Source organism: Anopheles darlingi, chromosome 2 (genome assembly GCF_943734745.1).
Source record: "Anopheles darlingi chromosome 2, idAnoDarlMG_H_01, whole genome shotgun sequence".
In the NCBI taxonomy this organism is placed as follows: Eukaryota; Metazoa; Arthropoda; class Insecta; order Diptera; family Culicidae; genus Anopheles; species Anopheles darlingi.
In genome coordinates this window covers 5,065,001-5,092,500 of record NC_064874.1, presented here as the reverse complement: position 1 = coordinate 5,092,500, position 27,500 = coordinate 5,065,001, and the positions used below count along the sequence as shown (strand labels likewise).

Here is a 27,500-nt window from a genome sequence, read left to right as displayed (position 1 = left end):
GATAGTGTGAGCGGCGGTGAGCTTCGATGTTAGTAGCAGTAGGTCGTGTCAACGGGTGCCGTTGGTGATCGATGCACCTGCGGCAATACTCATGTAGTTCAGGTGTTTCAATTTACGATTAGAGTTCGTTACGTAAAACGCCTGTCTGTCGCTTATCGAGAGTGTTACCAATATTGAATGGTGCACGGTTCAAACCAAACAGTAAATCTAAAGTCAAAGACAAATCGATGTTGGTGACCTTAGCTCAAATTAATTGTAAAGCCACGGCGTGATCGTATCTTGGCGTGAGGCGGAGAATCCGATTCGAGAAAATCCATTTAAATGCAAATTCACCAACAGAAATGAATACACTTACATAGATCATAGCATAAACAATCTCGCAAAGGGCGCGATCTGTGGGATTAAGATGAGATTCCACTGGTAGACCATACCTGCAACGAAAGACAAGAAAAAGGGCAATCAGTTGATACAGTCCTTGAGCGGAACAAATAACGCCGGATATTTATGTTTGTGTGTGCCGCGGCATGTGTTGTGCAAGCAGAGCGGCCGACGGCGCGTTTGGCCATCCACACCGTTCTCGAGGTGGTTTATGGGATGTGTTAAGGGAAAAACACAGCTCAAGATGCCCGTGCTGCCGCACCCTCCCCCTGTGTGGTAACGTTTCAATTATTACTCGCGAGCGTCTCGCGAACTGATATGCACATTTGTCATCCTTTTTCGAGCGACAACTACTGTCAACGGTTTGAAGCCTCGTGTAATGCATTTGCCAACTGAGCACAAAGCGAGGGGAAGGGGGGAGGGGCTAACAAACGATGAGCCGGTATTTTTGGGAACTTTAAAACTTGGGCTGCGATGCGACAGGATGTGCTGCTGCATCTCTGTGAGTTGTGATTTGTCCGACCAAAAATGCCCGCAGTTCACTAACGTGTAATGTAGCCGTGGACGTGTTCGTGGACACCGAACGCTGTCAAACGCTTTTCAGCTTTCATTTCCAATTTGGCGACAGTATTTCTCGCTGCAACGGTGCGAGTCACTGAACCGAACAGCCGGGACCGAAATAAACCCCAAGAAAGGGAGAAACCGTCTGGTCTCGAATCGAATCGAATCTTCTACAAAGCGCGCAAAACGTGCAACGGAACGGAAGGAAAGAATCGAAGAGAAAGTAGGGAGAGTCGCTTCATCTGGAAGGAGTTCCGTTGGCAAAATACACCGAGTTCAACTTCAAAACCCGTACTTCATCATCTCTCTGCATTCGTTGTACAAAGCTCTTCACCTCCGGTCTATGCTTGTGCCGGTGCCGAGCATCGTCTTGAGTCGAGCGCGAGTGCCCGAGGACCCGGGGTGTTGGCCCGCGGACTGACAAGTAAAACTTGAAATTTACTGCAAACACATGTTCCGTTCGGCGCAGGAGGATCAATATTTTTTACCACCGATCAGCACCATCAGTGCCGCAGCAGCAACAGCAGCGCCGAGTCTGGTCGGGCGTATCCCTCCGGATGTTTCTTGGGCAAACATTAAAAGGGATTTTGTCGCGTCTAATTTTGGATTGCAATGGCATAACGGTCCGTCCCAGAAAACACACATACATATATCGCGTGGCCATCAACCGACACCTAAAGTGCATTGTTTCTCATATAAAAACGACGTTATTTGCGTCACTAGTCACTGTTTAGTGCGTACGCACCGAAGCTTCGCAAATGAGACAAATGATCCCGTCGAAACCGAACAACACCCCAATCGTAAGATGGGCACAAACCCCCCCAGGGGCGAAAGGCGATCCGCACCCTCTCCCCCCTCCCGATTGCCACCGTAAGTTGGCCAGATCATGACAGTTGGCTTGTCAGTGGACGACGGCCAGGGCGAACCCGGCCCCGGGGAGACAGTTATTAATTTCTAACCTCATTTTTCGGGGAGGCTCACACAATTTTAAATGTTTTTTTTTTTGTGTGTAACGGAGCGTTCGGCGCACGCTGCTGCGTTTGATCCTCTCGCATCTCCACCGCTCGCTGCACTCGAGACGTCGCAACGGCAAAACGTGGTTATCGAAGCAGGCAGCTTCGCAGCAGCTGGGAACAGTGCGCTGTGCGTTCGGTTGATTAGTGTTTTCACTCGCGCGAGCAGCAAACCGTTTGGTCCGTTTACTTGGCCTTCGACCAACCAACCGGCGGTGGCACGTCGTCCCGTCGTGTGCGAACCGAGTGCGACCGACCGTAGTTTTGTGTCAGTGGATTAAGTGTTACAACGTCTCAAAAATCAATATACGGCGGCCACGGCGGCACCGACACCAGCCCGCACTCTTCTGTAGAGAGATTTTGTGGCGAAACTTTGCGCATCTCACTGGTTGCTTGGATCACACCCATCTTTCGGGCACCGGCCACCGAAGACAGAGAAGCGCTCGAGCCAGCGGTTCCGGCGGGGTTGCTGCAGTCTACTCCGATGTTTTATGGTGCTTCCCGTTTCACGACGTCGCAAGTATGAGAAATGCTTAGATCTTTCCATAATTTATTTTCAAACAAAATGTTAAACCCTTTCCAACGACAGGCGCCCTCCATCGCCATGCCCTTCCCTCGAGGAACATCGAGTTTGGTGTTTGTTGTTTGGTTCACTTTCTTTCTCTCTCTCTCTCTCTCTCTCCCTGCCTGGGACTGTCTATTTGATCTTTCACACTTTCCGGTCTCTGGTCGCGCTGCACGCACCTCTTGTGTGGATTTGCAAACAACATTCCCAAACAGTAGCCAAGTAGTAGCGCACGCTGAGCGATCATGCGATCTTATGCGTTGTGGAGAATCCACGCATTCCACAAATAGATCCCCTTCCCTCATCCCACCCCGCCGAGATCGGCACGCACGTGTGCGAGGCACAACGCAGCGCCACAACCGGTCATGTCGAATGATGTTCTCTGCCAGTGTCCGCCGATCCGTACCCGATCCATCGATTGCAATCATTCTGGAGGAAGGTGTCCTACCGTTGAAATCTTTATCGCGACCAGAAAACATCGAACCATCAATCATCATCCGGTCCGGTTGACGCAATACGCAATGCCTTGGGACCGAGCTTCCTCCACCACAACACAACAACTCCACAAATCAATCATTGCGCGTCCATCAGCGAGGGTGTGTGCGCGCGCGCGCCTCTTGTAAGTATCTTTCTGGAAGTTGTTCTACCAAGTTGTGCCACCGGCGAGCTGGCGCATCGAGATGATTCAGCTAATGGGTTTTCGACCGCTGCGGACAACCACCACCTTCTCTTACGCAATAAATTTGCGGCCAGTAGCGTTGAAGCGGCGCATCACAACCACCGCATCGCCCTCCCCCCTTCCCAATGACGTACACACCCGAGATTGGCGCTTATGATTCCCAACGTCGCCGTCCATGCAATACTGCACCTCGAGTTTCTCGCTTGCTTTATCGATAACAATCGAATCTCCACGGGGCTACCTCACGCACGCAGTCCCGAGACGATTGCTGCTTCAATGTTCAGTTCCGTTCCTTATCGTTCGAATAGCCAAGATAAGCCAACGCGTAACTGTATCTCCCTGGGACCTGGGTGTTGATGATGCGTGTGTGTGTGTGTCGAATGATTATCTTGCATTCCAATTCCGGGCCGAAACCGCTGGTCGCTGGTTCTTGGAAAACACTTCGAAATGAGCGTTTGTCATGCGCTTTAATCGCCATTTTCATTTCGAAAGCCATTGAGAGACCAGTTCCTGCACCAAGTTAGCTTGTTATCGCTCGTTTGATCACTTCTCCAATGCTCAAGGTTGATGTTTGAACTACGCAATGGTGAAGAGGGGTGGCTTGGTTTAGAATGGAATCACAGCAGAGTAATGCTCGCATGCAAATGTGACTGCTTTGGTCCTCGACAAGAGGCGCCAATGCCAACAGGAACGTGATTGGAATTTCTTCCCGTTTCGACTCAGCCCCAAGTATTGATCTGAATTCAGGCGAGTTTGAACGGAGCACGACTTGCACTCTAAAAAAAACATCGTTCGATAAAGATTGTGTGAATCAGTGGCTGCCGCACACAAACACACACGCACCAACGGGGAGCGTCTTTACTTTGTAAAGAAGTTTGTTAGCCTAAGACGGTTGTTGGCATGGCTGCATCTAGAACAAACAGTAACAGTCTGGGGAAGCGATCATGCGGCTTGCGACGCAATCCAGCTGGCATCTGTTTGTGAATGGAATGAGAGAGCCGGGAGGAGCCGAGCAGCAGGGAAGGTTCTATTAGAAACAGTGTAACGATACATACTCCCTCACCCTCACACCAGCAATGCTCCAGTGGTCCAACAGCGTTCTTAATTACCAATTTCGCTAATCGAACGATCAACAATGCGTAACCGGCGTGCGATGCATTGTTTCTGCTTCCTGGTTATTTCATTCAATCGTGCAGAGGCGACGGAAAAAGGCCATCCCCGCTGCTAACGACTGCTGCTGCTGCTGCTGCTTGTGCTCGTTATGCTTCGATGTTATAATAGGTATGCCAAACAGGCCTCCATGGCCTCCAGAAGGCCGACCATGAGGACGGCGGGAGGGAGGGCAATCTCGCAAAAGTGTCTCATTTGCTGGTTTGCAGCGCGCTGCGAACGAGCGCCTGTGTGATGCAGGCCAATTTTGCATCGCGAGTGCTAATGGGAAGCACTTTGCCACCAGCGCGAGCGAAGGGGTCGGGTGGGAAAGCCCGGGGGTGAACAAGCAACCGGCGGCATTGGGGATGGGGCGATTCAATTAACTAAATTAAATTAAGCAGCGCTTTTTTATTAGCCCCCCCCCCCCACTCCACATCCGCGCGCTGCCTGTCCTTCCGAGTTCCAATTCCGATGTTTGCTGATGGCCGCGGCGGAAACGATGGTCGTCGCCGTGGTATAAATGGCCACCGGCAAACCACAGGTGCGCTGCTGCACAAACACACACACACACACACACGCACACACACGCACGCGCGCGCACCCTCCTCTCTGGTGCAGTTTGCTCTGTTGCCTTACACAACCACCCAGGAGGTCGGCACCAACGGGCCGCTAGAGCCGGAGGCAAGAGGCAGAAGAAAGGGTCACCCTATCTCTCGGTCTCTCTGTGCCCTCTGCTCTCTGCTCTGCGGCGGCGGCTGCGGCTGTGAATGCGAGTGGGGTATTCCTCCGTGGTGGATGCCGGACCACATCGCCAGAGACCTATTTTAGAAATAACAATAACACCATAAAAGTCACACTGACTGAGCACACGCCATCATCGGCCCAGGGCACAGACTGCTGGCGCCAGCTGGAGCTGCTCGCCGTGCCATGCCTGAACCACTAGACGAGACCCACCATTGTCGATCGTGTGCTTGTGTGCCGTGGCGGATGGCGGAACCGGAACGATTTGCTTCGTTAAACAATTTGAGTTACGTTAAAGTAGAAATTGAAGGATTTATGCTGCAGCTAATCTTACGGCTGATCTGCTTATGCTTCCCGGTCACCCGGCACATCCGACCAGCCAATGCCATCGATGGCGATGGATCATCGGTCCAGTGTTAGCAGTGGCTCGCTTCCTTTTCGCCATTTTGGCAATTGATGGCGATTTGACGGCGATCAATTGATGTGCGGCGAACTTTGATTGTGCTTCCCGAGTTCAACCACGAATTGAACCACGCTAGAGAGAGATTGCATAACCGTTCCCCTCACGCGGTCTGGAATCGCTGTACCGGTCACATAATAATATAAATGGCCGCAAGGGCAAAAAATGGCAAATTGATCTAGCTCAAATCTCAGCGGGACTCACTCGCTAGACGGCAACGGCAGCGACAAGGAACGAGGTGCGGAGTGTTGGATATTTGTCAACGGCGCGCCATGGCGTGGCATCGTTCGGAATCGGTTATAAGCGATGTTTGTCTACCCCGATAATCGTGAGGCGCATCCCAGACTCACCTTACCCTCCCCCGTCCCGTTAACGACAGAGAGAACTCCGATGGGCCATAAAGCATTGTTTGATCGTAAAGGTTGAAACCACAGGGCCACGTGGAAGAGGATATGGGGGTGGAGGAGGGAAATGAAGTTGTTAGTCGAATCATTCAATGTTGATCGTCGATGGTACGCGTGTCTCTATTCACCGTTCGCTTCTCATCTATCTCCAGTCGGTGGCGGTAGTTCTTCTACTCGCCTTTGATTGATGCTTCCATCCGTCTGTGACCTTCAATGTTCCGACCGGTTGGTGGTTGGCGGCTGGTGCGGCTCAATCGATCTCTCTATCTCTCTCTTATCTCTTTCTTCATAATTTCAATATAATGTCCAACTGCGGCTAGAGCGAGCATCGTGTGGCTCTTTGAGTCGCGTTTGAGTGATTTTTTAAGTGTTTTGATCGTTAATTTAGAAACGATCTTCTTCTCGGCTTCACGCTCTCTGGACCACCGCCAACGGTATCCCAAAGCCCAAAGGATCCTGATAACTATCGGACTCACCACCACCACCGCCATCATCATTAGGCGGCGCCGCCTCGGAGCGCCACCCTTGGAGCGCCGTTAGGTCCGGATTGATGCAATTGGTTCCACGATCTTATCGACGACGGCGATGACGGCCGCGGCGGAGATGTCTCGTTTGTGATTGTGCATGTGGGTCAGGTTTCTACCGGAGGCGGGGAGAGGTCGAATCGGGACGAAATCTACCTTTCAGCTTTTTGGACAAACGAAATGTCGTAGTTTATCGATAGATTTAACGGTGGCGGTAGGCAAATAGCGACTCCCAAGTCCAAGTGGCCGCGCAATGAGTGAAGACCACCGCAACCTGAGCGTGAAATGCGACGCTTGGGCGATACTTCTGACGATGACTTAATTGTTTTCGGTTCAAGGTTCGGCATGTTTGGTGGACAAATAATGAGCCCGGGGTGTGGGGGCCCGCACTCCCTAAAAGAGTCCAGTGGACCTTCGCGCGGTGCCATTTGGTTTGTGCGTCTTGAGTCGGCGCTGGTTAGCCTTCTTCTACGCAGCTTCGTAATCCGTCAAAATGCTCACATCTCGTGTAGGTTGGCTAAAGCTCTCGGGAGTAATAAAATCCGATAATTTATTGGTTGGCATACATGAAAAACCCTCTAACGAACGGGTCTGAGGTGAGGAAACGGAAGTGGCGCTTCCAGAGTGGCGAGATGAAATCTTTCCAACATCATCGCACGAGTGACAACACATCGATCTCTGCCTCTGCCGGCCCATTCAACCACCGCGCAAGTTGTTGGGATTTTCAATGCCAAAGTTAATTATCTGCCCCTTCTCGTCGTGCAGCGGCCGCCATTTTACGGCACGTATGGGTGGGCGGAGGAAAGGCGTCCGTCGTTACCCCTGGTGCCTGGTAGCTCGCCTCCGGCCAGTCGCGGCGCGGTGCGGCACAGTTTACCGATAATTATTTGTAAATTTTATATCGTGCCATTTGATGCTAATGATGACGCGCGGACAGTGAGCGATGGCCGCCGGCTAGCTGCAACACTGACAATACTCGCTCACGTGCGGGGTATACGCCCGGACCGCGGATTGAGCCGGATGTGAGCTACTGCCGCCGGTCTCTTCACTCCCCCCCTTAAACGGTTCGACTACACCACTCACACGCTTACACCTACAGATCATCTGCGCGAGGGTGCATCTGTGATCAGCGGCAGTGCGCGGCGTGGTGGAGGGGTTTGACGCAAACGCCACTCGAATGCGGATCGAAATGGAGAGTGAATCTGTGGCGTTGGATGTGACGAAGACGATGTTGTGATTATGGTTGAGTAGAATTAATCAATTAATAATCTGGCAAAAATACCTTTAAATGGCTTTTGTTAAAATAGATCGCTATATTCTTGAGTAAATGTACATAAATATACTTAAGTCGATACTTTTTTCAATTATTCTTTTCAGATTTGTTGAAATTTGAAGTAAGGTCACCGTGATAGACGCAAATTGAGATGAAACGATAGTATCGACATTTATATTTCCTGGAATATTAACTTCGGCGCTCGATCTCGAGCCAGACAAGTAAGTAGATAAGTAGATTAGAATTTTTTGTTCGTCGGATCGCAAATGTCACAGTTGTCACATGTGGATTCGGTTTAAACCGATTCAATGCCCCACTTTGATGCAACAGATCCCTGCTGTTAGCCTAAGATCAGGGTTACTAGGACCTTCAGCATCATTTATGCCACCATAAAACACTTTCCATCACGTGTTGATTGATCCAGGACGCTTTTTCATGAATGCCTTTCATCGCGATCGCAATCACGGTCAGCGGATCAGGCCGCAGGCCGGACAAATGTCTCTTTTTGCAATTGCATCTTATCCGTTCGTTCACACTCCACCACCACCACCACCACCACCACCACTACCATCACCAACAGTACCACATCACACGCGTTGTGTATAACCTCAATTAGCCTCTGGCAGCATCTCGTTACGTATTCTGCGGCCCATACGGTGTGTGCATTTACCGTCGTCGCCGTGGATGTAGCAGAGCAGAGAACGCCTTTTTCCAACACGTTCGTTCTACGCATCGGTTCGGAATCGCGGAGGCGCGATCTAAACGATCACCGTTGCCTCACCGTCGTTCGTCGTCGTCGTCTTCGTCGACAGCGCCATCGTCGCTGTCGGGTGATTTATTGTTGATCGACCATTTGTTCAGAGTGTGCGCGCACTAGGCAAACACCCGGATCGTCGGCCTTCACGGTCGACAATACGACGACGACGACCACGACGACGACACACCATCAGATGCATAGGTCGTGCACTTGCCACCTACCAGCATCGAGTGAGGAGGAGAACGAGGCTTATGCTTGCAAACGAAAGACCTCTTGCCACAAACTGTTCCTTGCCGGGATTCCGTACCATTGCTGGACTCTTTCGCGACCTCAGCGATGGTCGGTATCGTTTCTCCGAGGTGTGACCGCGAAAAGGCGCGATCAACGAGAGGCCGGCCCACGGCGCGTCGGCGAGCACTATTTATGGATGTATTTGATTTACATTCTGCACCGGTATTAGGGTCAATGGCGAGATGCTGCCTGGCGCCGCTGACTAGCTGACGGAGCAGGGCTGGGGACCACTCGAGGTCACCGAGGAAGATAGCTTGGAACATAATTCATTCAAGAAAAAAGGAGCATTGCCAATTCGCACCGACCAGCCGGTTTGGTTTGGCCGTTTTTGTCTCATTTCCATCTATCAACCAACTGGGTGACTCGGACACTGTTGCACTTCCTCCGTTTCCCGGTGCGCTGTTCCCCTCCGTTTGGTAGCCAAACCCTTGCAAGGCCATGTGCAAGCAGCCGTAAGGTGCGTCGGTTTGGGCGCCAACTTTGCAAACGACCCGCAGCAACAGTGCAGCGGAACAGCAAGTTGTTCTGGGGCCAAAAAACAAAAAAAAAACACCCCTTCAACTGACCTCCTCAACTTGCCATTTTGGGGTCGTAGCGAAACTGTTTGGTGGTAGCTGCTGTACGGGGCCTAGTGCCAATCAGCGGCTACCTTCCGTCCTCGACGCCAAGACGACGTTTCTGGAAACCATCTGCCGCGGAGCCGGTTTCGGTGGTTCGTTACGCTGCTGTAATTTCAATTATGCGGCTCTTAATCTGCCAGCGTTGGTTTTTTTTTTCAAATCCCATTTCGGTGTACTCCATCCACCATTAGATGGCTTATGGCTTCTCGTTTTATGTGCCTAGCGGAGGGCAGTCCGTTTTTGTGTGTCTGCTGCTGGCGCTGCTGCTGCTGGCGCTGCTGCTGCTGGCGCTGCTGCTGCTGGCGCTGCTGCTGCTGGAGAAGGATTTACGTGGTGTGACTTTTTGCAAAACCGATTCGGTTGACCGAGATTTGCGCACAACTTTGTCGCACAGACAGATGCACAGACTGGTTGGCGTCCTCTCCCAGCGGGGTTACATGCCTCAGTGAAAGGGAGTGAGGCGCGTGATTTATGAACGTTTTGCACTTTGTAATCCATCAGGGGCCCACAGTTCGGGGTGCTGCGGATTGCTGCAAAGCAGTCAGGTTCCGTCTGATCGATCAGAGGTTGAGAGGCCTTGTTGCGCTCGGCATGGCTTTCGCTGCTTACGAACTTCCAAAGTCACCGAGATGACTAGTGAAAAGTGTGTAAACGCTCAGGATTGAATATTTGTTTTTTATCCAGCTCGAGAAGTTCAATTTTAGGCCAGTAGGACAATGTTTTGCATATACTTGCATCGGTTGAATACGCGTACATTTCTTGTAGCTGAAATTCATCTCAAATAGTTTCAAAGAACAAAAAGTGAAGAGGAAGGCGTCTTGCACTCAACAATTGTCGTCTTGTCATTCATCGGTACATCGATGCCAGTAATAACACCAGCGAGACGTCAAACATGTACCGTACGTGGTGCTATTGTTTCGTTTCGTTTTTCAACAAAGCTAATCGCTTCTCAGTCCTAAAGTACGCGGCCCGCGATCGTCGTCAGTTCGACTGGAACCGGGCTTTGCCGTTTCCGGCAAATCAATTATCCGGAGAGGGCTTACCGTAAGGGCACGGTTTGTTGTGGCTGACCATCGTCTCGACTCCCTATTGTATCTCAAGCCGGCGAGCATTAAGGATTAGAACACCGTGCTCTGGTCGGTCGGGGTGGGTTGCGGTTTCCCCCTTTCGATGCCTCGTTGTGGTCGGCGCCAATGGCTCGCTGGCCGTTGTCGCCATCACTGTCGCCATCGGTCGCGCTCGGTGATAAAAGTGGCTCCATCTAGTGCTAGAGAGTGCTGCCGATACGCAGTTGCTGAACGTGACGAGACGGGAAAATCATTATCACACATTGTTTCACGGTGCCACCACCTCGGCTCGGTGCCATGTGCTCGACCATCGATGCTTTCGTCTTTCTATCTCTCTCTCTCTCTCTCTCTCTGTCTCTGTTTGTCGAAGGTACGTCCATACTACTCGAGGCTCGTTAGCCTCGCTAGCACACAGCTCTCGATGGAGAGACCCCCCCCCCCCCCTGGTTTAACGATTCAGACTGAATGGAGTCATGGATTCATTTCAAATGCCGCCGAGGGCGATTGAATTGTGCAAATACTACTTGAATGGACGAAGGATACGCTGAGAATGCCTCGGTTTTGTATCAATGCAGAGCAATGGATGGAATAAGGTTCTGGTGCCGTTACTGTTTGTCAAGTTCTCGTGAATGGTGGTGTCCAGACCACCATTCACGCACACTGTGCGGAAAAGTTGATTTATGCTGATGGCCCTTCCATACCGTGTTACCGGAGAGTGATTTACGGAGCCACCACAAAACATTGTAGTGAATATCGTAATCTTAGTGTTGCGAGTTGATTGATAAGATGAGACGAAGGTGCTGAAGCTTCTCTTCCTGACTACCGCCTTTCTACTAGTTATATTCTGATTAAATCAATTAAAGAAAACGATCCAAATGCTCGTCCAATCGGGAGTCTCGCGTATGGCTCCACTACTTCCTCACGCACGAAGCACCATAAATACTATAATGCCTCTGCCAGACATTTGTTAATTGTGATGTGCTTAACAAATGGGATTCCATTCATTTGCCTCTCTCTCGCCTTTCCAGCCGACTGGCCTGGCATAAATTAATTAATTACACTCATAACCGTGTCGGGGAGTTGCTCGTTGTAGCAGATACTCTCGCCTTCTTTTTCTGTCGCTACTGCGGCTTCATTCTCTGTCCCTCTCTCTCTTGTGTATTCCCCTATGGGAGTTTAAAATTAAAAAATGTTGACAAAATTTGCGTATCGCTCGTGGGCATACACACACTCAACATAACGACGATGTTTTGACGGGTTCAGGAGTCACCTCGACACTCGATGTTGGTCGATAGAGGACACTGACATTCATCACATGGGAGCTGGGAAAACTCCCGGTAAAATATTATCGTGATCTGCTGGTGGGCTAGATGTTATTAATGACTTCCGCTCGGTTCCGCTCACATCAACTCGCCTCTGGCCAGTTCACTTCGTGATGGTGAAACCATTGTGGTCGGACCAAAAATGCAAAACTGGTTTTACCGTGGGCCACACTGCAGCTACTACAGTGGAGCGAGGCGGGAACCGGGGGGTTTTCATTCAAATACGCGAACGCATTTCGAGCGTCTAGACCCGGGGGCCGAGGAGGATAAGCATCAGACCAGCTCCATTGATGTTGATCTCGTTTCACATAGCGATCACACCGATGACGATGATGATGATGATGCCGGGATTGCAAATGAGGCGAACAATCTATGGCCCCGCGCGCCACACATAGATATAGGAAATGAATTTCGATCGATGGACATGTTTTATAGCTTTTCAGAGCCGGAGGGTGATTTATGGGGAGTCATCAAACTGATGTGTGTGTGTGTGCCCCATCGTTCGCTTATCGCGCGCTTTCCGTTCAAAAGTAAAAGCCCTTTAAGCTCGATCGTTGATAAGGAGATGTGACTCAAAACCTCCAAACTCCCCTTCGCGATAGGCATTTGCAGGCCTGTAGAAAAGGTCAAGGGGATGATAATTTATTGTTTAAAAACGGTCGGAAAGGAAAAACTGAAACAATCATGGAGCAGATCAGCAGATCATTCGTTTGCTGGCTTTTGCCGAATCAGTGATCGTTGATCGCTACAAAACGATGCAAAGTAGAACGCGACAGTCATAAAATCGCTCGCGGATCGCGGTATGTTTTAATGTGCATTTTTGAATAAATTAAAATTTCCACTCTCTGCTCCACCGCCCTGGGTGGCATCGGCCATCACATCACTCTGCTGCTGTTCTGAGTCAGCCTCCCAAAGTCATGCAGTTCATGCTGTATGTTAACCTCCGTGAAGGAAGTTACGTTACGTTTCGGATGTGCTCATCTTACTTATATATTCTCTATCAAATGTTTAATTTATGCTCTTTCTTGCCACCCAAATGGATGCCGAATCAAAATGCGATCCATCCCGTCTTGAGAGTCCGACCAGTCGGCTAAATGGTGTTGACGAAAAATGACATTAACGGTAACCGATACCGCTCGTCAGCATGTCCTCGCGTCAAATGCTCCTCCCTCTCTTCCTCCCTTTAGCTAAACAAAACAAGGTCCCGGTGGTTGTTCTTTTACATTTCAGGGTAGCTTTACAATGTACACAACCCTGCCAGCGCCCAGCGGTTTATGGGCGGTTCCGCTTTTCCGCGATGCAAGACCTCAGACACCGAAGTCGTCAAATGTCGAAGTAATAGTATTTCGTCCTTTGCTCGGTTTCACTTGAAACCTGGAGGAGAGACGCTTATGCACTTGCCATTTTCGTGGGCCGGGAACTTCCGTTCACCGTCAAACCAGTGTACGGTGGTGCTATTACTCTTCGAAGAAGAGCGCCAATGCCACCAGCGAGCATTGTAATGGGAGATGTTAAACAGAGCAGTTCGACAGTCGAGTTTCTGGTTTGGTTAGGGTGACCTGGTTAGAGGCAAGCATTAGACGGTCCTTCGTCCTGATGTGTGTGTGTGTGTCGTGTCGTGTCGTTTCACTGGCGCCACAATGCCTTTACCAATACGGAACGAAGGCAGTGGCAGTGTCGAAGCGATTTCGTGCGAAGCACAATAGCACACACACACACACGCGCGCGCTCGCGCATGCAGAGAGGCACCCGCTTTTCTTTCGCTTTACACTCCCCATTTTCCCCCATTTGCCACGTGCGTTTGTGTGTGCTTTGTTGTCGCATCGATACATACAGCACGGGCACGGGCCGTGCTCCTTCTGCTCAACCAGCAAGTTCTGCAGCAGTGGAGAAGCAGCAACAGCAGCAGCAGCAGCACAGTTTGAAGCTGCTATTTTTGTGCAGAAAAATGGTGTGGCACCCCCTTTATCGCCCTGTCCCGTTCGATGCGACCGCGCTCACCGAAAGGTTGCGATGAAGCTCGTGCAACCATAAAATAGAACAAAAACGGGAAGTGAAAAACAACTTGCGGCAGCTGGCCTGGTGGCTTATCGGCTCATGGTTCGCACAGCAAAACATGCAAGAAGCATTTTCATTCGCTTCCCTTTTTTTTCTATTGACATTGACATTTCTAGACCGCTTCGTCACGGCATTCTAGGACTATGGGGGTTGTGCAAGGCAATAAAGCAATCCAAACCGAAACATAGTAAATGGAGCGGATTAGGATCGGAAATCAATCACAGCATCTGATAACAAGGGGCACATACGCGCGGGCATACACACACACACACACACAGCTGTGACAATATTGCATGAATGGGCCCTACACTTTCATTCAGTGAAGAGCACTCGTCAACCTCGAGTCTCGAGCACTTGAGTAATTTCTACGAAGCACCAGGGGACCCCATCGTGCCGAGGGTGGAGGGTGCTGTTCCGAAGAGACAACAGACCGATAATTCGCAAGAAATGGGGTGATGGGTGTGTCAACCGGCCACTTCAGTAAGGGAACTTGGCGTCGCCGGAAACACTCTACTCATGGCTTCGCTCAATCGGACACAGCAACCGACGCAAAACGCGCTTGAGTAGGCGTTGGTGACTCGATGTTTGTCGTACGTGTGTGTGTGTGTGTGGGGGAGGGATGCGCTTATGCAATTTGATGCGTGTTATGAGAGCATGCATGGCAGAGGGAGAGGCGAATTGGCGAACGGGAAGGTGCAGTGGGGTGCGATGGCACACATTTTAACTGATGGAAATAAATATTGCCCCTCACAGTGACCAGCGTCAGTAGTATGTACCATACCACATGCCTAGTCTCTCATCATGCCAACCTCATAACATCTGTTTGAAGTCTGCGCCTGCTACTCTGGGCACCTCGGGTAGTACCTCTTGGCACAGTCACAGTAAGCGGTGAACAGCAGAACAGAAGTTGGAGCGTGACATCCGGACGCGGGAGAAGGGGAAGGAGGAAAGAACGAGAGAACGTCACAAGTAGCCGCCCAAAGTGACGTTTTACGATACAATGGGCGGGGTGGTGCGGTGCGACAAACGGTTAATGTGGCACATCGATGTTAATTTGCATTTTACTGTGTAAATTGCCGCGCGCGTCGCCAAGTTGTACAATGTGCGCCGCGCGGTTTGTATCCGGGCGTAGCGTTGCAAGTCCTCCGGTGTCAGTGGGCAAGCAAGCCGATGGACGGAGGTTAACGGATTCACCAAATCGATCGTCGCAAAATGCATCTGCAAATGGACGTCGGTGCGTTGATAGATTGCATAAACATACATCGAGGATCCGGACCGGCACAAGGTTCCGATGGTTCTGGGCATTGCAACGAACGACGTGCAAGGAATGTGGAAAAAGCCCCCCCCGCACCGTGGCACGAGATTGGATTGCAATTTCTAGAAGCCTTTTGTCCGAAGGCCGCTATTTAAATTGTTGATAGAAATCTTTAAACAACAGAAGGACACATACACACCGGCGCACAACCAAAATGCCTTCGATCCTGTGGTGTACGTGACAAGTTGCACGATGTTTGGTGTACTTATCAGCACCCTGGCACGCAAGTTTGCTCTGAGTGGTCAGGCCAAGAGTTCGTTAATTAATTTCTTCGTAGCGCGGTCAGGCCAGATCCTGGTAGCCGAGGTCGTCGACGCTATGGCGGTGTGCCTTGAACTTTTGGCGAATAATCTGCTATTTACGATTGCTTAATCGGTGCGAGGACTCTGTTTGACGCGCGGCAGCTGTTATCAGCTCAAGAATGTGCGAAAAATCTTAACAGCTACCACGTTTGCGTGAATGCTCTCTCTCTCTCTCTCCTTCTTCCCATCTCTTCATTAGCTTTTACTTAAGCAAACTAATCAAAGTTGAGGTAATTTGGCGCATAAGAAGTAACCACTTGATGAGGTATACATTACTGCCCGTTGGCTGTGTCAAACGGCGACAGAAGGAATGCATGGACCATCTAACGTCGCTGTCTAACGAGATCACGTCCCCTCGGTCGCTTGCGCGATAAGTAACGACCGTCGGGTAACGTGCACGGGAGGAGGACACGCACACGAGGTGCGCGACGAGAGGTCGGTTTTTGCTGATGCCAATCTTGTCGCCGGTCGCTCGCTCGTTCACGTCTTGGCCGAGACGACGGTGTGTCTAGCGTTAGTGCAACATAGTTGCTCTAATGTGCTGCCCACTACAAATGGCTACACCCTCGCCACACACCCTCCACCGCCTGCACCGTGCTGCTGGTACATGATTTTAATAATCCACTTCATTGCGAGATTCCGAACTGACGACGAACTGGGTCTGGGTATATTGTCTTGTTTTGCCTGCTTTGTCGAGACTCGCTCTGCCCCTGCTGCTTGATTTGAGGAGTTTGCCCCATTGATCTAGCAGTCAAAACAGAAACATAATCAATCAGCTGGAAGTTTGAGGGAAATATGGCTGACAAGGGCGGGATTAGATTGACTGGTGTGCGCGGAATCGTCCCGAGCAATGGGGTAACTTGTTTGCTATTTCAGGGAGTGTCTGGTCCTGTTTTGTGTTGATTTATACAAACTCGCACGAACCGCACGCACTCGGAGGAGACGTGAATGCAAAGTACAAATTGAATGTTGTTTGACAGCCTCCGAAAACCCCGCCTCCCCATTGCTCTCACATGTTACTAGCTGGTGAGACGACGGGGGAGCGAAAGAACACGGGGACACGTTTATCAGCAGCATACGATCTGCAGAGGCAGTCGCTGCCACGGTGATCATAAATTCCATATTCATTGTTTTCGATAACCGACCACCGGGGCCCCGCCGGTTGGATATCTGGCCACGAAATCCCCAATCCCCGCAGTTTATATCCTCCCAAACACCCATAGCGCACCATCACCCTTCCTTCCTGCCTGCCTGCTTGCCCGCCAGTCCGCCTGTCTATCTTTCTGTCTGTCTGACTGTCTGTCGACCTCTTTCAGAAGCTCAAGTGCTAATCTATCAGACACGATCTTGCCGACCGATCGCGCAGTCAAATGAGGGGGCCTGGCGAAGAGTAGGAGGAGATGGGATCCCCTTCCCACATACAAACACACACGCACGCACACAAATTTTACGTTCTTGAATCGCAAACACCACTCAGTCCGTACCAACAGCAGCCAACCTAATTTGATTTGATCGAGTACCCGGAGCACACACGCGCGCTCCCCGTGGGGAGGGATCGAGGAGGGTGAAAGAAAAGGATTGTGTGTTTGTGTGTGTGTTTGTGGTGAGGGGTGTAGGGTGAGAGAAAGAAGCTATCGCCGTTTCTATCGGACCATAGGGGTGGTGTTGGTGGCAAGGCATGGTGAGAATGCTAATAGAAACTGTTTCTTCTGCTCTTCTTCGACTACTACTGCCCCCCCCCCCCCCCTCCGAGGGTCCAAGAAAATCAGCTTGGCCCATCAAAAAGCATACGTGGTGGCGCGTAGGCGTGAGGTGTACGTGTGTGTGTGTGCGAAGGCGAAATGTGGCCGACCCCAACCTCTAGCGACCACGCGGCCGCGTGTGCACAGTATGGTGATCGCCTGTTGTGTTGGTGTCGCCAATGGGTGTGCTCAGCTCATTCACCATCTCGCCATCTCGCGGTGAGATGACCAGATTGATCCTCGATCATCGCCTTTCGTTGATTATTAAAACTCTTGTCAGCATTAGCCGCGCTTGCTACTCTAACGTACAAAGTAAAATCGCGCATTGTTGCAAAAACTATTCATCTGCATCGATAGCTCACAGTTTATCAAATACGTCCCGATCTCGAGTTGTCACTTTGCTTGATCACGATCTCTGCCACACACACGGTCAGCATGACAGCTGAGTGGCTAATTTGATTCTAATAATGTGCACCGGAGTAGGCGTATGTGTGTGCAACCATCTTGGATGTTGCTGTAAGGCCACTGCTGCAGTTGGAGGTCACTGGTTGTGATTGTTACAAATATGAAATAGATTGATGGCGATCTCGCCACGTCGCTATCTCGCTTCGAGGGTTGCGCTTCTTGTTGACCTATGCAATTCTTCGGAACGCGGGAGCAGACTAACTAACTCGGGTAGTATCTAGCTGCACTAGATCCACCATCAACATCAGCAGACGTGCTGGAGTATCCACCCAAAAAGCCAGACGTTGTGTAAAACGCCTCACGATCCGTGCCCAACGAAGGTCGTCCCGCACTCGCTGCATTCCATAGCGGCTTCGTATTCGCACAGGTCGAAGGTTAACGCCACGCAAAAGTGTGCCGATTTCTACCGCAACTCCGACGAAGACGACGAAGCCAACGGCGCCGTGCACCGCTGCACGCAACTCCCTTCGACCCATAAAGCCTGCCACTCCCAGCAAGCAGCCTGCAACAGCAGCAGCAGCATATGACCGGGCTCGTAATTTGTACGCCACTTGATGCCACATTATCTGCACAGCTCTTCCACGCAGCAGCCCGTTGCCAGAAGAAGGGAATTCTTGCTGTGAAAAGAAGATTACGGCCAGACCAGAGGCGCGCAGAGGCGCATCCCAAATCGAATTGAGCACGCCGACGCCCGGCAGCCTGCAAGTGAAAGGGGATCGGGCGGAAGGAGAAAAATGTGGAGGAGGAAGAAGAAGAAGAAGCTGATGTCCCGCTCTCTTCGCATCCCATAAAGTTTGATACTTTATGTGCCATTTTCCCTGCAACCCAAGGCCCCTCCAACTACTCCAGGCAACGCACGCACACACACACACGCCAGTCAGCGTGGTCGCCTCGGGGGAAGACCACCTACAACAGGCCTGTTTGTAATCGCACCCCCGCCGGAGCGCGCTTCGCGAAACCTGCCGCTGAACCCTGCGATAGAGACTGCACAGATGGTGGTGAGCGCGGTCGTAGTCGTCGGATTGCAGGAAGTTCTCACTTGGACCATGATGCGACCATGGCGCGAGTGGCGAAGATGCGTTTTATTAATATGATTTTAATTCCAACTCCAGCCCCGGTTGGGCTAGTTTCGCGCATCCGGGTAAGCGCCTCGCTGCCATTTTGCACGAGCGACGCATCGACACGGCTCGGCTCCGCTCAGCTCCACTCCGTTCGCCTTGAGCATCGCGCATGTGTTTGCACACCAGAAGATGCAAATTTATGCAATTCATTTAGTACGCACCTCGTCTTTATCCTCCCTCTTCTTCTTCTTCTTCTCCTGCCTCTCCGGGCCACTCTGGAACCATTACGGGATCACTTACTGGGGGCCTAATGGGCAGTGCCAACCGTGCCGGCGAAATAGATGAATTAAGCTAATGAATATGGTTGCCGGAGTCGGCACACTTCGTCGGCAGCAGCAGCAGCAGCAGCGGAGTAATGCTGTTCGGCGTGAACAATGTAGACGGACGTTGGGATTCCGGACGCGCCCGCAGGCGGACGAAGCGATAACATTAATTTTTGCATCGAGCTCCCTCTCCCGAGTGGGTGGGGAAACATGCGGTAAACAGTCATCGGCAGCCGGGGGGAGGTGAACGCAACATTCACGTAAGGATCGCACTATAACGCGAGCACGTGATTGGATGGCGATGCGATGTGATGTGGAGATCGTCACGCATGTTTCCGATGTGTCATTTGGGGGCTTTTCTTACTTGTGATTGCGATAGGCGCAATTTAGTGTTACTCATGCGAAACGTTAAACAAACATCTTAGAACTAACTAAAAGCGATTTTGCAAAACGTTTTACTTAGTAACCATAACCTCAAAACGACGTTTGACAGCTGTCACCGTTTGAGAGTGCCGTTCCGGTTGAGAATGACAAATTACTCCGCCCGCAGCCATCGCAGAAGGCTATGAATGCATCATAAATTAGGATCAATCGACAGCGAAAGACTCGAACGGCCATTTGAATGATAGCAATAGCCGTAAATATGGCGACTTCGTGCAAATTGCAATGGATTTCGGCAAAGCGGCCTACACAACACCCCTATCCGATACAGGACCAGAAACACAGGCGCTTTCCAACCCGTCCGCCTGATGGTGTCGTTCCTTTTTGGTTCTCTCAAAGAAAAAAAAATCACCGCCTTACATTTTACCAAACGATCTCTGCCATCGCTTATGCTGATCTTATGCCCAGTCATTCCGCGCCGCTCCACCACCGCACACCCCAGTCCCAGCAACGCAAGTCAACAAGTGGGCCTCGACCGGCGGCTGTAGCGTTCCGGATGGCTTATTGTGTCTTACAAAGTAAAATTAATTATCCTTCGTGTCCGCTTCATTCGTGCCATAAATCTGGAGGTTGAGTTTGAGGCACAAGCAGCACGCGAGAAGGAGGATGGGCAAGGACCAGGACCAGGGCGCGAGTTTCTTAATTTTTTTTGTTTAATTCGTTTTCGGTTCAGCACTTGGTTTATCTTGCGTTTCGGCTGTGGATGTTTTTTTTTTGTTTTATTGATTCCCGATTCGCTTAATCCAATCCCGATGCCGGATCACTCAGGTCACCATCCGGTACCAGTTCATACTGCAGTATGGTGCAAGCAGAGGAGAACCAAATCAAAACCGTGAAACACTTACACCACCTACGCTTGCGAGGGCGTTATATCCTTTCGTAAAGGTTGCCGAAAGGTATATAATGGCATCCCGGAAAGGCACCCATTCGCTGCCAAACGGTCCGTAACGTTCTTGTAGAGCGAGCTGCTTGCCAACAAAACTGCTAGACTGCGAGGATTTTCCTTCCTCCGAAGTCGTAGTGGTTTCCGGGAATTTTCAAACATTTTCCGTCTAATCGCTGGCAGGTTGTGGTGGTGCCCGGCACCGGCTCTCGATCATCAGACCGCCAATCCCTGCGGTGCGCGCTGCACCACGGTTCCGTTGATGGAACAACATCACGCAATTGGACCATTTCCAATGAGCTATAATTTTGTATTTGTTTCTCGCACCACGGTATCGGCCGGCCACTCGAAAGTGGTCAACCCTTTTCCTCGTCTCCATCATTTTGCTCCTGCTCCGGGCAGCAAGCCAAGCCTCACCGAGACGATGTCTCTTTTGACCTCTGCCTTGGGAAAAAACGGAATCCTCGAATGGGCAGAAATCATCATAAAACTCCTCTTAAAAATCGCTCCAAATAAGTGCGCTGCTGCCAAAAACATGCAACAACTGGTCGCTCGACCCCTTGGATGCTATTCCGGACGATCGGTGATCTGTGCGGTCGATTTGTGATAAAGTGTTGGAAAGATTCAGGAAAAGTAGCAAATTATCACCTGTTGGTGTGGTGCCACTGTTGGTGGTGCTGCTCGCCGAGCGCCCGATGCTGCTGGCACTGGTACGCTGGTAACGGTCACGGCGATCGACTCAGTCTCAGTTCACAATTATCGGCTACGACACCAACCTTCCAACTGTTGCCGACTGCACTGGCACTGTGTACTGGCTAGAACTAATCCCGACGGTAAACGCGAATCCTTCGTACCGTTGGTTCGGTTTTTTTTTCTCTTATCGGAAGGACTTGTTTTGGACACTATCACCTCCGATCACCACTTTTTGCGAAATATTTTCCACCAAACGAAATGATTTTCCACATTCCCTTTCCTGTATTAGGCACCGTTTGGTTGCATGTGTGTGTATATGTGTATGTGTGTGTGGGTATGTTGATAACACTTACACTTTACATTTGCCCTCGCACACTTCTCGTTACTTCTCGAGAGCTCACGGTTGTCGGTCGGCACACTCACTAGACCGCACTAGATCGCACTTGCTACAGGCACACAGACACGCACTCACAGACACTACTAGGCTGGGAAAGGGTGGGGTCAGAACCGCACCACCGCGCCTCTACACGGCACCGACGCTGCCGTCGGATGTCCGGCTTTTCCGCTGTTGCTGATGGCCAGCAATAACACCGGGAGTGAGCACTTTTCACCCTCTGCTGAAAATTGCTATTGAGAGAGAGATAGAGAGAGAGAGAGAAGGAACCAATGAAGGAAGCGGATACAGAACGAAATTCAAGGAAACTCGCTGGAAAGCGGAAATAGTGCCTCTCGGTAGTAGTCAGCCGAGGTGCACTTTCCATCGATGACCCGGCAGTTTTCCACTGGAAGCATTACAAGCCAGACTTTGGCGACGTCCTACCACAACCACCTAGACGGACGAGACCGACAATAAAAGAAGGGGGAACGAGCGCAAACTAGAGGGGGAACGAGGTTCGGAAAAGCGCCGGTGTGGCGCCGGTCAGTCCAGTGAGTCGAACGACGAACGGGGACCGGCGTTGCAGAGTGAGGAGGCCGCAAGGAGCAACAGAAGCAGCACAGTAACTTCGGTTGTTTCTAACGACGGCGACGGTCACGCTGCGTGTGCTAGTGTGCGATTCGTCGGAAAATCATCGGCGTCGGTTCGTGTCGCGGCTGGAAAAGCGTCAATAGGACGGAGGTGGCCGGAAGTGTGCTGTTGCTGTGCTGTGCTCTGCTGTACTGTTCGATTTCCATTTTCCACGATCACGATCACAACGATGCACGGTCACGAATACGAGCAAGAGGCCACACACCGTGTCGTACACACGCCGGGGGCACCTTCATGTTGCCGCAATGCTGATTCCAAAGCAGTGGAGTTTTTTTTCCATTTTCCACGACCACGGGGTTTCCGATCGATGCAGATTGTTTCGATTCGATCAGGGTTCTTTTTTATACACATCAAGCGCGGTGTGATGGAACTTTTTAAATGCATACAATCCACTTTTGATACTTTTAGTATCGAGTAAGGAAGCATGGAAACCCTTCACTAACACTACTGAACTTCACTAACACTACATCATAGGTACAAATTTGCAAATAAAACATTACACTTTGGAGCGTAATTGTAAGAAAATGTGTATGAGAAATGAAGAAACTATTATCTAATGTTTCAACCATTCCTTAATAAAACTAGCTTACAAGCTCCTAGTGTGTATGTGTGCGTTCGCTTCCACGACCATGTCCTTTCTATAGCGCAACCTTTATCAACCAAAACGATAACAGTACACGTGCCTACATCACTAGATTTCCAGAGCACATTCCAGACGTTTCACTTTGCTAGCCACTATTTCACTAGTTGTTTGTACAATTGTGTATAATGTTGATAATTATATGTGTGTGTGTTTTTTTCTCTTTTACTACACCACACTACCCGCCTTGTTTAATGTTTTCCAATTTGTTTTTCATGTATTAACAACATTTTTTAACCATTTCACATAACTAGCACGCGTTGCTGCGATAAGAGCACAGATCAGATTCGCACTCTGATAGATTCGCGTTGCAACGGTTCAACGACGGCCACCGAGGGTGGTGGTGGTGAAATGTTTATTTTTCACGAACGAAAAACAACACTTCGTCCTGCCGCTGCTGCTGCTGCTGCCCTGGTCGCGGTTTTTCTTCCTCCCCCTCCGTTCTCTGTTTTCCTCTCGTGATAATTTAATGGCCGCCGGCTATTTGTTTGTGCAACCGGGGAAGTGTTTGATTTTTGGGGGCATATTTTGGGGTGTCACCTAAAATCACCCCGTGCCTCAGTAGTCTGCCCACCTGTCACCAGCTGCTGCTGCTGCTGCTGCTGCTGCTGCTGCTTCTTGTGCCGTATCCTGGCCGCTCAGTGGAGGTGTTGGTGGTGTAGGTTTTCTTCTCCGGCTTCGATCCGGCACCGTGAGCGAAGGATGCGTAGCTCGCGTAATGCTGCCGTGCGTTGCAGTAGCAGTAGCAGTAGTAGTAGTAGTAGTACTAGTTGCAGGATGGAGGCCGCGTGTTGCGCGTTGCCACATTCGCGGAAAATGCGGGGAAACGTTGGCGTCCGTTTGTGAATTCGCGCGACTAACTCGCGTACCGGTCATGTGCGGTCCGTTCCGTGTGCGATTGTAAACTCAAATGTCGACGGCCGAGTGCGCGCCGGATCCCGATCGTGTTGGCAGACCACAGACCGAGCGCCATTCGGCATTTTCGACGCGCGCGCTGAGTGCTTGCTTCCCCCCTCTCTGTAGAACGACACGACGTAGTGGAGGCGCATGCTGCTGTTGTTGGCATCTTGGCGGCGTCGTGGGTTTGAGCTGCTGCTCCGGTGAGCTCCCCGATTCGCGCTCCGAACACTCGGGCACCTGCGGCGTGTGTTCTCGGGAGGCTAAAAATAGCCCGCCCCATTGGCATCATCGTAGGTCCGGCATAACGTCATCTTGCGCCCGGATTGGTGCACGCCACTCGCGCTGCTGTTCCTATCGCGTTTGCCGGTTCGATGGGGGGCCCGCACGCCCGGTCGGTCGGTCGGTCGGTCGGCCGGTCGTGGTCGCTGGGGCTTCACGTTTGCCTTTTGCCGGCGCGCGGCTCCACCTCGTGCGCTTTGATAGTGAAATCGCCCCCTCGCGGCTTCGTTCGCGAGCACGTGAGTGTGAGGCGAACACGCACGCACAGTGATGGCCCATCATATCATTCGTCTGGCCTTACGATCCTTTCGGTCATAAGGATCTCATGAATGTCCTTTACACCCGGATTGTAAACAGAAAACAAGCAACGTAAGACATACTGGATGAAGATGATGAAATGCTACCACAAAAGCCGATCGCCAAAAAGCGAGACGCACTGTACGGATATTGGGTTTCCGCCTTTTTTTTTGTTTATTCTCTCGACCATCATTTAGTTTGTCGTTTTGCGCGGGTTTTTTTCACATTTCGTTAGGAAGGGAGCAGCTGATTTTCTCTGCCAGGTTCTAACCAATCTAGCGACCACACGAAGAGATGAGACCACACCAACACCACTAACAGTGGATCCGGCTCCCAGTTCTAACGATGAGTCGGTTGGTAAGCAACAGTTCGCGACACCCCCACGGTCGGCAACATTACTATTCATTCGTTTTGTTGCGTTAGACACTGGGACATGGAGATGTACACGCACACCGACAGCTACAGGTGGGGCGGACGTTCTCTTCTAGTATGGCCCGAATGTGGTCTACGCCTTTGGAGGCACGGATTTTCCCGCGCATTTCACTGAACGACGATGGTGAAGCGGCATCGCGGATGTTTATCAGCCCGGCTCCCCCTCTTTCTTGGAACAGCTTGGTCTCGAAAAAGCCCCCCCATTAAATCCGTGTTTGTTGTGGTTTGAAACGCACAATTGAACTCGCATCTTCAGACGATAAGCCAGGGATGAGCGCGCGTGCGTTCAATTTCAAATGGTCCAAACCCGATGATAAGACGCTTAGTAACAGCTGATTGCGTTTCTTAAGAGGCATTAAATATTGGTTTGTTGCTCGTTTTGCTTTCTGGGATCATCATCTTCAGCTCGAATGCTCCCTGACTCACCGAGTCCTATAGACGCTACTTTAGTAGGCGACAAATAATCACCGGCCACTGAAAAACCATCGTAGTACACATAGATTATAAAGTGATGTCGTAATTTGTCATGCATCGCATCTAGTTTTTGATTTGTTGTGGAGTTGATGAAAATTACTGCGAGAATATTATCTTTAATTTAGATATGTCGTTAGGTTCAAGACATTATTTTTGAAGAAATATTAAAGAGGACAACTCACCCTTCAAACGTAAGTAAAACGCGACATCGCTTCCGAAAGAATAACGAGGGCTCGCGAGAGCGAGAACGTACATTCATTTGCATACGACGGTCCTCTCGCCAGTTGTCGCACCTGATGAGTAAGTAAGCAAAGATGAAGTTTTTAGCATGATTCTTAAGTTTGGATTGTCGGTATTTCAGTTTCTTGCGGTTTGGCGACACGATCAGCAACAAGATATGGCAAATCATCATCATCATGATCATGAGAGGTTCATTTTTTGGACGCTATAACGTTTATGATTCTTCGTCTGTTGCTTTTCGTGCTGCTGCGCTTTTGTCCAGCTTCATCCGGTTCTGGTTCGATGGCTGTTTCTAAGAACGTGTTTCTTGCCAATACGTGAAACGCTGTCCAACACCTCTCTTCAACACTGGCCATCATCACCATCGGAGATCAACGCATTGCCACGCATCACATGGCTTCAGGCTCCACGGAGATCAACGATTCTTTAATTTCCATTTCATTCTCGCTCGCTCCACTTCCTACGGCATGCGGCAATCAATCATTTCGTACTTTCTCTCCTTGTGGGGCTGGCGTGGTGGTGTCCAGCCCGGGTCCACGAGAAAACTGATAACAGCCCGGAACGGAACGGGCTCCCATTTGGTCCTCCCCCACCCCCTTTGGGTGCCATTCAATCAGCGCCAACCGCAAACTGCGATGCGAGGAGATGGATCGATTTGGAAGACTCGGTCTTCATTGCCGACTTCTTCTTCTTCTTCTTCTTCTTCGACCGCTACTTTTAGTGTCTTGCTAGCTCCACGCAGCTGCGTATCGCGGAGCTCGGCAAGCCCGAAGCCGCGAGCGGCTCGCGCCACCATGTCTACCTCGACCGGTGGTATGAGTAGTCGTCCCAGTCGCCATCGTCGTCGTCGTCATCGTCACCGTCGATGGAGGGCCCGTCGATTGAGCGCACACCCGCTGTAGCATAGCCCGCACCAGAGCAGAAGATGCCGGTACAGGAGGAGGTAGCATAGGGTACGATCAGGGCTTGGGACCCCCCCAAACTGACCACCTCCGTCCTCCCGTTGGACTCCATTGCCCGTTGATGCAGAGGTGTTAGTTGTGAGGCTATCTCGCAATCCGGTTCGTATCGCTGTGGAATTCATATTTCGTTGGTTATTTCTTGTTTTGCTTGGAAGAAGGTGTCCCTCCCTTGAGACCGCGCACACCGCACGCTTCTTCTGGTGGTTTCGGGAACTCACGATGAGGCCGCACACACACTCTCATTTACATTCGTCGATTGTCGCCGCGTCGTGAGCTCCCCGCGGGAGTTTTTTGTTGCTTTCGTTTTGGTATCCCCAGCGCTCCCCCCCCGTCTCTTTAGACCCAACGCAGACATTTTATTTTGACATGGACAGATCGGTTTCTGTCTTCGAATGTTTTTTTTTACATTTGGGATGCCTTTTTTTTTTACTCTGCTTTTTTGGGGTGTAGTTCACCAATTTTTTAACACCACCTTCCTATTCATTCTCGCTCGTCACATCTCAGCCCTCTCTCCCGCTTGTTTGGCGTCTTTGGTTTTTTGTCACTCCAACCAAAATCTTCCTGCTGAACTGTTCGATCGCATGATCGTCGACTGTACTGCTTCTTTGAGGGTTGAGGGTTTTTCTCTTCCATTTCTTCGTTCGTTTTTATTTCAAATTTCATATTCGATGTTTGGTTCTCCGTTTCACTTGAACCATTTGGCTGTCGCCGTTCTGTCACTGCCGTTGCTGTCGAGTTTGGTAGTTTGTTTTGAATACTAATTGCTTTCAGTGCGCTTTTCTCCATCGTGCTCCTTCTGTTCATTTTTTTTTTGTTTGGTTTCCCTTCTACTTTTCTGCTGCTTATCAAAGTTTTCCTTTCATTCCGTGACCTTCTCGAGATGCCGTGTTGCTGTTGTTGGTTTTAGCTCGACAAAGAAAAACCCCTCAGTCCGGATGGGGTTTAATCGTATTTTGACGGCGACTCATTTGAGGGGGAAGTTCGTTCCGGCTAGCGGCTCTCGGGCTGTTTTATGGGTCAATATTGTTCTAATCTTCTGTGAAGGTCTCCCGCAGCGTTCGTGGGGAGCCCATCCGGATGGTTACGGTGGGAGCTCGGGAGTTGGACGTAGAAGGTCATCTCGTAGTGTTTGAGTTTGAGCTTCAGGTCGTGGTTGCCG

At 50.7% G+C, this 27,500-nt stretch overlaps 1 protein-coding gene across 6 annotated transcripts in view; it reads right to left on the bottom strand.

The window, feature by feature from the left end:
- LOC125952137 (activating transcription factor 3-like) overlaps window positions 1-23,690 on the bottom strand; it is a 57,683-nt gene extending 33,993 nt beyond the window's left edge. Inside the window, exons 1-3 of one of the 6 annotated variants that reach the window (XM_049681435.1) lie at window positions 23,332-23,690; window positions 21,046-21,717; window positions 356-431 (exon numbers count right to left, since the gene is read on the bottom strand). The gene's annotated coding sequence lies outside the window, so the exon portion shown is untranslated. The other 5 variants (XM_049681437.1, XM_049681431.1, XM_049681436.1 and 2 more) reach the window with 5 other exon arrangements.
- Between the last annotated feature and the right edge of the window lie 3,810 nt (window positions 23,691-27,500).